Source organism: Paroedura picta, chromosome 13 (genome assembly GCF_049243985.1).
Source record: "Paroedura picta isolate Pp20150507F chromosome 13, Ppicta_v3.0, whole genome shotgun sequence".
NCBI classification, from domain to species: Eukaryota; Metazoa; Chordata; class Lepidosauria; order Squamata; family Gekkonidae; genus Paroedura; species Paroedura picta.
Window position 1 is genome coordinate 42,320,629 of NC_135381.1, and position 10,967 is coordinate 42,331,595.

The window sequence follows — 10,967 nt, forward strand, 5'->3', positions numbered from 1 at the left end:
ACTGAGATTGCTGAAGAAGAAGAAGAAGAAGAAGAGTTGGTCTTATATGCGGCTTTTCGCTACCCGAAGGAGGCTCAAAGTGGCTTACAGTAGCCTTCTCTTTCCTCTCCCCACAACAGACACCCTGTGGTTCTTATATGCCACTTTTCTCTACCCAAAGGAGTCTCAAAGCGGCTTCCGATCACCTTCCCTTTCCTGCCCTATAATGCCCTATGGGTGCACAGATCACTAGAGTTACTTGCTAGTGTTTTCCCATCTACACCAGGCAAAGCTACTAGCACCATACCTGATCCCAGAACACCTTGCCACAGTGATCCATGTGACAGTGACCTCCAGGCTAGACTTCTGTAACTCACTGTATGTGGACCTTCCCGCATCCCTTTGCCAAAGAGTACAACTGGTACACAACATAGCTGCCGGGGTCCTTACAAGGGCCCCATAGAGATCCCATATTCAACTTGTTTCCAGCAGCTGCACTGGTTGCTGATTGAGTTCTGGATCAGGTTTAAGCTGCTGGTTTTAACTTTTGAGGTCTTATGCAGTTTGTACGAAAAAGAAGAGTTGGTTTTTATACCCTGCTTTTCAGCACCCGAAAGAGTCTCAAAGGAGCCTCCAATCACCTTCCCTTCCTCTCCCCAAAATATTCACTCTGTGAGGGAGGTGGGACTGAGGGAGCCCTGACAGGATGGTTCTGTCAGAACAGCTCTATCAGGGCTGTAACAAGCCCAAGGTCATCCAGCTGGCTGCACGTGGGGAATCGGGGAATCAAACCTGCCGACCAGACCAGAAGCTGCCGCCGTTAACCATTACAGAACTTTGGCTATCCATAAACAGGGTGAGCGGGCAACAATGTGGCAGGCAAATGAAGGTCAGTGCTGGTTAAGTGTAATAAAAAAATCCCAACTTCAAGTATAGGCTGAGACTGTGAGAAAGATCTTGGGGGTTGGAGTGGATAGCTCAACGGAAGGGTCAACCCAGGGTGCTGCACCAATGAAAAAAGGCAAACTCTGTGTGATTAGAATCATAGGATCATAGAATCATAGAGTTGGAAGGGGCCATACAGGCCATCTAGTCCAACCCCCTGCTCAATGCAGGGTCAGCCCAAAGCATCCTGAAGCGTCCAAGAAAAGTGTGTATCCAACCTTTGCTTGAAGACTGCCAGTGAGGGGGAGCTCACCACCTCCTTAGGCAGCCGATTCCACTGCTGAACTACTCTTTTTTCCTGATATCTAGCCTATATCGTTGTACTTGAAGTTTAAACCCATTACTGCATGTCCTTTCCTCTGCAGCCAGTGGGAACAGCATCCTGCCCTCCTCCAAGTGACAACCTTTCAAATACTTAAAGAGGGCTATCATGTCCCTTCTCAACCTCCTTTTCTCCAGGCTGAACATTCCCAAGTCCCTCAACCTATCTTCATAGGGCTTGGTCCCTTGGCCCCAGATCATCCTTGTCGCTCTCCTCTGTACCCTTTCAATTTTATCTACATCCTTCTTGAAGTGAGGCCTCTAGAACTGCACACAGTACTCCAGGTGTGGTCTGACCAGTGCTGTATACAATGGGACTATGACATCTTGTGATTTTGATGTGATGCCCCTGTTGATACAGCCCAAAATGGCATTCACCTTTTTAACCACTGCATCACACTGCCTGCTCATGTTTAGTTTACAATCCACAAGTGCCCCAAGGTCTCATTCACACACAGTGTTACCTAGAAGCGTATCCCACCTCCAGTAGGTACGCTTTTCATTTTTCTGACGAAGATGCAGAACTTTACACTTATCTTTATTAAATTGCATCTTGTTCTCATTTGCCCATTTTTCCATTGTGTTCAGATCTCGTTGAACTCTGTCTCTATCTTCTGGAGTATTTGCCAGTCCTCCCAATTTGGTGTCATCTGCAAACTTGATGAGTAGTCCCTCCACCCCCTCATCTAGATCATTAATAAATATATGTTAAAAAGTACCAGACTGAGCCCTGAGGTATCCCGCTACCTACCTCCCTCCAGTCTGATGAAACACCATTGACAACAACTCTTTGAGTGCGGTTCTCTAACCAATTCCCTATCTACCTAACTATTTGAAAATCCAGATTGCAGTCCTTCAACTTATCCATCAGAACATCATGGGGAACCTTATCAAAAGCTTTATTAAAATCCAAGTAAACAACAACACCCAAATTTCCACAGTCCAGCAAACCTGTCAAAAAAGGAAACCAGGTTGGTCTGACAGGACCTGTTGGAGACAAATCCATGCTGACTTCCTTGGATCACCAAATTGTCCTCCAGATGTTTGCAGATCACTCCCTTTAATATCTGCTCCATTATCTTCCCCACAACAGAGGTCAGACTCACTGGTCTGTAGTTTCACGGGTCATCCTTCCTCCCTTTTTTGAAGATTGGAATAATGTTTGCTCTCTTCCAGTCCTCCAGGACATCTCCAGTCCTTAAAGAGGTCCCGAAGATGATGGACAAGGGTTCGGCAAGTTCTCTGGAAAGTTCTTTGAGCACTCTTGGGTGCATTTCGTCCGGCCCATGGGATTTGAACTCATCCAGTACAGCTATATACCTCTCGACAACCTCTCTGTCCATGTCAACCTGCCACCCAGACACTATCTCTTGGCTACTGCCATCTCTAGATGTGCCTAAACCCTTTGACTGGTGGGAAAAAACAGATGTAAAATAGGCGCTGAGCCTTTCTGCTTTCTCTGCATCCTCCGTTAGAGTTTGTACATACGCACCCAACAGTGGGCCTATTGCCTCCTTTACATTACTTTTGCTCCTCACATAACTGAAAAATCTTTTCCTGTTATAGTGGGCTTCCCTGGCCAATCTTAGCTCACTCTCAGCTTTGGCCTTTCTGATGATTGATCTACAGTGCCTAGTAACCTGTAGGTACTCTTCTTTAGAGCTCTGTCCTTCCCTCCATTTCCTGAACATTTTCCTCTTCTTTCTTAGTTCCTCTTGAAGCTCTCTGTTCATCCAAATAGGCTTCTTAGAGCTCCTGCAGTGTTTTTGTCTTTCTGGGATAGTCATTGATTGAGCATGCAATAGCTCTTGTTTGAGTAGTGCCCACCCTTTACCTGCTCCCTTCCCTTCCAGCATTCTCGTCCATGGTATGACACTCACAATCTCTCTGAGTTTATTAAAGTTTGCCCTACGAAAACCCAACATCCGCGTCTGGCTACAAGCTTCCTTGGCTCCCCATCTCAAAAGGAATTCTATGAGGACATGGTCACTTCCCCCTAGGGTCCCCACCTCCTTCACCTCATCCACCAACTCTTGCCTGTTGGTCATTATTAAGTCCATTATGGCTGAACCTCTTGTGGGTTCATCTACCATTTGATAAATGAAATTGTCAGCCAGGCAGATCAGAAAGTTGCATGACTGAGGACGCTTCGCAGAGTTTGTTTCCCAGCACACATCTGGGAAATTGAAGTCACCCATGATTACAAGGTCCTGCCGCTTGGATATTTTCTCAAGCTGTTCACAAAGTGCAGCATCCACATCCTCTCGTTAATTGTTAGGAAGGGAGTGAGAATGAAATGGTCGGGTAATGCCCCTGTAGAGATCCATGGTGCATCCCCATTTGGAGTACTGCATACATGTCCGGCCACTGGATCTCCAGAAGAACATAGAGGGCAGCCAGGATGATTAGGGGACCAGAGCACCTTCTCTTGGAGGGAAGGCTGAAGAGTCTGTAGCTTCTCGGTTTAGAAAAGGAGGGTGTTTTAATCAAACCCTGCCTCCCTGAGCAGCTGAAGGGAAACCCCATCCTAATATGTGTCCTCCTGACTCCAGAGGAGAAGGACCCTTTTTGGTAAGTCCAGTGGTCGATCCCCACCAACTCTGCTTGAAAGGACCAGGTGTTGGGAGTAGGTGATATCAAAGATGTGAAAGATCTCTAGATAAAACCCTGGAGAGCCGCTGCCCACCTGAGTAGCCAGGACTGACCGTGATGGACCAAGGGTCTGATTCAGCATAAGGCAGCTTCATTTGTTCATGTGTATAGACTGCCCCCTGACAGTCACCTTTGGTTATATAGTTTTTTGAAACCATGGCTGTTTCTGTATTAGGAGACATACATTTTTTAGCTTCGTTTGGATTTCTGTTGGATGCTGAGAGCTGACACTTTGCTTTCCGCATTTGAACTCTCCTCCCCTTGTTTCCGAAGCTGAGTCGGAGGCAGCCTCCCATGATGCTTTTCTCCCTTCCCCTTTTCCTTTTTTTTTTTTTTTGCAAAATGGTGTCTGCTTGCACCTTTCTTTTTATTTCACCCTTAATTCCAGTATTCTGTGCCCCCCCCACCAGTATAGTGGATGTTATTTTTAAGTAGGTTATTGTGCTACAACGCTGCTGTAGCATAATGAGCAAGACTGTCACTATTTCTTTTATTGTTAGAAACAGCATTGTAATGTAATCAGTACTTGGGGGAAAAAATCAGATTTTTAAGACAGAGGGAGGGAGAAGAAGAGAGGGAGGAGAGAGAATGGTGATGAGGAAAGATATGTGCACCATTGACTCAAAATGGCAGCCATGGGGAAAAACATGAATGCAAACTCCAATGGACAGCCCTGAATTAGATTCCACCTTGAAACATAAAATTGCTCTAACTGGGAATTTCTTAACCGCATGGTAAGTGAGCAAGCAAATTAGGTTTGCACTTGGAAGGCCGGATTTTAATGCGGAAACCGATGGGAAAAAACAGCTCTTTAAAGTTGCAAATTCAAACGTTGTTGCCAGTGCAGAAATTGTCCATGCAAAATCTTTCCAGCTCTGTTTGGAAGGAGGAAATGTGTTCATGTCACATTTAGCATCCTTTCTTTCCATGCCACCTTCAGCTCTCTGAAGAAACTTTCACAATCTTAGTTTGGAGTGGAACGTCCAATTCAAAATAGCCCCAAGTCCAAACTGGGTCAAATTTCTGCAGAGTGTAGACATGCTGTTTTGGTCAGCTCAAGTTCCTGGTCTTCATTGTCCCTCTTGACGATTGGGATGTGAGGTTTCAAGGTCATGTCCAACTGCCTATTAAGACTCTTGCCTCAAGGAGATTTATCTGCTTGATTGGACTTCTTTACATCCCGGGCTTGTTGTTACCCAGGAGCTAATCGGAAGAGATCAGTGCAGGATGCCTGACCAATGATCTGAGAAAAGGGGTGAGAAGATATTTAAAAGACTTTATTGTCTGGGGGGAAACAAGTGACAGCTTATGTCCTCCTTGTTTTGTAGGAAAGGCTTGGGAGAGCTTAATGCTGCTGGCAGGTCAAGAAACCCTTTCTCCTTTTGACCCCCCGAAACGCCAATAAAAACGAACACTGCATACACTCAACTCCTGGGGAGTTAAAAAGTTCACACGAAGGTTACGGTATGGGACAATTAAAATCAAAGGGAAGGAGAACATGGTGGCCTCAGAGGTGACTCTGTGTCCATTACAGCAATTCATCATGATTGGAAATTTGATTGGCTGTGCAGATTTTTTTAAATGTTGCTTTGGGAGCAGTTGCCATCGCTACACAAGAGCTTTCACTGTGTGACTGAAGGTAAGCTGGAGCAACCATTTTGTGACTGGCTCCACCCCCTGTGGCAGCCATTTTGTAGCTAGGCACAGTATTTCAAAGGTGCTCACAGGCTCATAAGCATTGGGGATCTCTGTTCTGGCACAGAATATTGCCCCAAACTGGGACAGTTTTATATCGACAGCTGCTCCCTTCTGCAAGTGGTTCAGGGACATTTTGCATTTGTCAGAGTCATTTTTGGATTAAAAAAAAATAAGATTTGCCGTGCAGTGTCATTTTGCAAGATCAATCCTTCCAAACAGGTGATCAATGAATGGATCTAACTTTAAGCTTTTAATGGTGTTTTCGTGAAGTTTCTTTTCAGATATTAAGGGAACTGACTGGGGACACTTCCCCATCTTTCTATTAAACTTACTTTGTTTCTAAAAGGAAGGAACTATGGGAATTTGTCTTGGATTAGATCTGGCCACTAATTCCAGATAACGAAATATCAAAAGGTCAGCAAAAGGTGATTTCTAAAGATGAAGGCCCCAACTCATCTCTAGGAAGGTCTTTTAAGGTAGAAAATCGTTGTTGAAAACCCCTATTTTGTCAGGGTGGAAGGAAAGGGGGAGGGTATATCTGAGGTTAAGCAGGGTCAGTGCGTGGAAGGAAGACACCAATGAAGACTCTGCAGAAGAAGACAATGGCCAACCACCTCTGCTTCTCAGTTAGGGTTGCCAACTCTGGGGTGGGAAAAAATTGGAAATGTTCAGCGTGGAGTCTGCAGAAACAGGGCTTGGGAACAGGAAGGACTTAGAATCATAGACTCATAGAGTTGGAAGGGGCCATACAGGCCATCTAGTCCAACCCCCTGCTCAACGCAGGATCAGCCCAAAGTTTAAACTTGTAGTTTAAACCCATTACTGCGCGTCCTTTCCTCTGTAGCCAATGGAAACAGCATCCTGCCCTCCTCCAAGTGACAACCTTTCAAATACTTAATGAGGACTATCATGTCCCTTCTCAACCTCCTTTTCTCCAGGCTGAACATTCCCAAGTCCCTCAATCTATCTTCATAGGGCTTGGTCCCTTGGCCCCAGATCATCCTCGTCGCTCTCCTCTGTACCCTTTCAATTTTATCTACGTCCTTCGTGAAGTGAGGCCTCCAGAACTGCACACAGTACTCCAGGTGTGGTCTGACCTGTGCCGTATACAATGGGACTATGACATCTTGTGATTTTGATGTGATGCCCCGGTTGATACAGCCCAAAATGGCATTTGCCTTTCTTACCGCTGCATCACACTGCCTGCTCATGTTTAGTTTACAATCCACAAGTACCCCAAGGTCTTGTTCACACACAGTGTTACCCAGAAGCGTATCCCCCATCCAGTAGGCATGCTTTTCATTTTTCGGACCCAGATGCAGAACTTTACACTTATCTTTATTAAATTGCATTTTGTTCTCATTTGCCCATTTTTCCATTGTGTTCACATCTCATTGAACTCTGTCTCTATCTTCCGGAGTATTTGCCAGTACTCCCAATTTGGTGTCATCTGCAAACTAGATGAGTAGTCCCTCCACCCCCTCATCTAGATCATTAATAAATATGTTAAAAAGTACCGGACCGAGCCCCGAGCCCTGAGGTACCCCGCTACTCACCTCTCTCCAGTCTGATGAAACACCATTGACAACTACTCTTTGAGTGCGGTTCTTTAACCAATTCCCTATCCACTTAACGATCTGAAAATCCAGATTGCAGTCCTTCAACTTATCCATCAGAACATCACGGGGAACCTTGTCAAAAGCTTTACTAAAATCCAAGTAAATGACATCCACTGAATTTCCACGATCCAGCAAACCTGTCACTTGGTCAAAAAAGGAAACCAGGTTGGTCTGGCAGGACCTGTTGGAGACAAATCCATGCTGACTTCCTTGGATCACCAAATTGTCCTCCAGATGTTTGCAGATCACTCCCTTTAATATATGCTCCATTATCTTCCCCACAACAGAGGTCAGACTCACTGGTCTGTAGTTTCACGGGTCATCCTTCCTCCCTTTTTTGAAGATTGGAATAACGTTTGCTCTCTTCCAGTCCTCCAGGACATCTCCAGTCCTTAAAGAGGTCCTGAAGATGATGGACAAGGGTTCGGCAAGTTCTCTGGAAAGTTCTTTGAGCACTCTTGGGTGCATTTCATCTGGCCCATGGGATTTGAACTCATCCAGTGCAGCTATATACCTCTCGACAACCTCTCTGTCCATGTCAACCTGCCACCCAGACACTATCTCTTGGCTACTGCCATCTCTAGATGTGCCTAAATCCTTTGATCTGTGGGGAAAAACAGATGTAAAATAGGCGCTGAGCCTTTCTGCTTTCTCTGCATCCTCCGTTAGAGTTTGTACATACGCACCCAACCGTGGGCCTATTGCCTCCTTTACATTACTTTTGTTCCTCACATAACTGAAAAATCTTTTCCCGTTATAGTGGGCTTCCCTGGCCAATCTTAGCTCACTCTCATTAATAAATATATGTTAAAAAGTACCAGACCGAGCCCTGAGGTATCCCGCTACCTACCTCCCTCCAGTCTGATGAAACACCATTGACAACAACTCTTTGAGTGCGGTTCTCTAACCAATTCCCTATGTACCTAACTATTTGAAAATCCAGATTGCAGTCCTTCAACTTATCCATCAGAACATCATGGGGAACCTTATCAAAAGCTTTACTAAAATCCAAGTAAACAACAACAACCAAATTTCCACAGTCCAGCAAACCTGTCAAAAAAGGAAACCAGGTTGGTCTGACAGGACCTGTTGGAGACAAATCCATGCTGACTTCCTTGGATCACCAAATTGTCCTCCAGATGTTTGCAGATCGCTCCCTTTAATATCTGCTCCATTATCTTCCCCACAACAGAGGTCAGACTCACTGGTCTGTAGTTTCCCGGGTCATCCTTCCTCCCTTAGGGATCCAGCAAACCTGTCATTTGGTCAAAGAAGGAAACCGGGTGGGTCTGACTTGATATATAATGTCACGTAGCCTCCCTTCGAAGGAGCCATTTTCTCTAAGGGAACTGATCTCTGTAGTCTGCAGATGAGCCTCCCTATTCTCAGTGGTCTCGAACGCCCCTTGCTGTGGTTGCCCCAAGTCAGCCATCACTTGATAGCACTTTATACACAAGCACACATTGTTGATAGTTCTTCTGCTGCGATAATGTTTATTATGATAAGCCACAGTGGAGGGTGCAAGTTAGTGATGCTCTTAGTGGATGGGCCTTTTCAGGGCTCAGGGGCCTCTTGCTCAACAAGAGGCTCTTTGATTCAGGCCATCCTGCTTCCCTCTTTGAAACACCAGCATGAATATATGGGAGTGAATGAAAGAGTGAGCGAAAGCTTGGGCCAACGTACTGGGTCAAACCGTTAACTAAAACCTAGAAAGTATGATTAATTGTGGCATGGCTCAGTGGGGGTACATTGCCCTCTGGAGGGAGGGAGGGAGGGAGGGAGAAATCCTTACCCTGCACTGTTTATATTTGTTTCAGCACAGCTCCTGCCAGAGAAGTGCTCAGGGGAAGGTGCCCACCTGCCAGCAAGAAGAGAGTGAATCAGGTGCTTTTTGAGTGTTGAATTTCATACGCAGCAGCTTCCTAATATCACACAATGGCCGTGCATGTCAATCATCGCAGATTTTGTTTTTTTTAGAAAGGAAAACCTCTGGAATTGGAAGATTTCTTTTTTACCAACTGCAATGATGTTTCATTCTCCCCCCCCTCCCCAGGTTCAACCAATTCAGCGTAGAGGCCAAGGCCCAACGATCCAAATTATTACACCCCCCTCCCCATGGGAGAAGGATAAGTGACACCTCAGGGGTCATCTAGTCCAACCCCTTCACAGTGCAGAGAATGCGCAGGGCCCTTCCCCCTCCCCCAATATATGGCCCGCCTTAGTGCATCCTTCATAGCTCACACCATCCGTTCACTTGCCTTTTGGAACGGGGCCGAGGTGACATGCTGGAGGAGTTGACAGGAGGTGGGGTTCTTCAGACGTGAATTGAGCCCTGTTGTCAGAAACCAGCATGTCCGGAAACCTGAGTGTCACCAAAAGTCTCTATAGTGCCTTTATGACCATTTTGGATGTCATAGATCAGGGGTAGTCAAACTGCGGCCCTCCAGATGTCCATGGACTACAATTCCCAGGAGCCCCTGCCAGCATTGGACATCTGGAGGGCCGCAGTTTGACTACCCCTGTCATAGATGAAACTGATGCCACCTGAAGCCATTTGGAGAATCGACAATTAAGAGGAAACAATTAATCACACAGCTTTGCCTTTTTTCTTCCCCCCCCTCTCAGTCTCAGCCTATACTTGAAGTTGGGATTTTTTTATTTGTCCCACTGTCGCAAGGGAAAATCTGTTTGCACATATTTCCAGATTTGGCAGCCCCGAATTAAAGCCTGTTAGACCCACTTTCAAAAATCAAAAACAGCTTTCTTGGGATTCCTCTGCTGTAGGGCAACGGAGGGGACAACTGAGGCCTGCATCCAAAGAGGTGAATTTTAAGTGCAGAAACAAAGAACTCAAACCTTTAAAAATGCAAATCTGAATGATCTCCCTAGTGTGGAAACAGAGAGTTCTACCTGGCAGGGACCACTTTGAAGAAAACTCTCAGTCCCTCTTAGTCACTTGTCCTTTAGCTACATTTTCACAGTTTCATTGGGCTAAAGCAGGGGTAGTCAAACTGTGGCCCTCCAGATGTCCATGGACTACAATTCCCAGGAACCCCTGCCAGCGTTTGCTGGCAGGGGCTCCTGGAAATTGTAGTCCATGGACATCTGGAGGGCCGCAGTTTGACTATCCCTGGGATAAAGACATGCTTGTGACTCAATAATCGTGGGGTTCAGACCCCGTATTCTTCTGGAACACATTCCCAGGGATGGTATTTTGGGATCCGCAATGGGGTCGGAAAAACTGTCTCCTACAATTTGCTTGTGCTCATTGAGGATTTTCCTCTCTCTCCCCCCACAAAGATATTGGCAGTGGAAACAAGGATTTGTGGAAGGTCAGCTAATTGAATCTTCAGGGCAGGCAGCTAGTCACAAAACCTGCCAGGAAGGGCCGAGGGTCACTCATGTTGAACTGTGAATGCTCAGCATGGGTCCTCTGGCAGCCCTGAATAGAGGCGATTGTGCTATTTTTCTAAATCTGAGTGACTCAGCGGTCTTTGCTTGTGAAGAACTGCCAGGGTCACAGGTACAATCAGACAAGGCCCCCGCCTGTCTTGACAACCAGTGAGTGGAAGGAAAGGAGGAGTGACGTTATTAGTAAGACCTGGCCAGATCCCAAAGGGTGTGGGTTGTCTGCTTGGCTGGATTCTGTTACTGGGGCTTACAGTCACATGAGCCTTTCAGAATTCTCAACAGAAGAAGAAGAAGAGTTGGTTCTTCTAGGCCGCTTTCCCCTACCCGAAGGAGGCTCAAAGC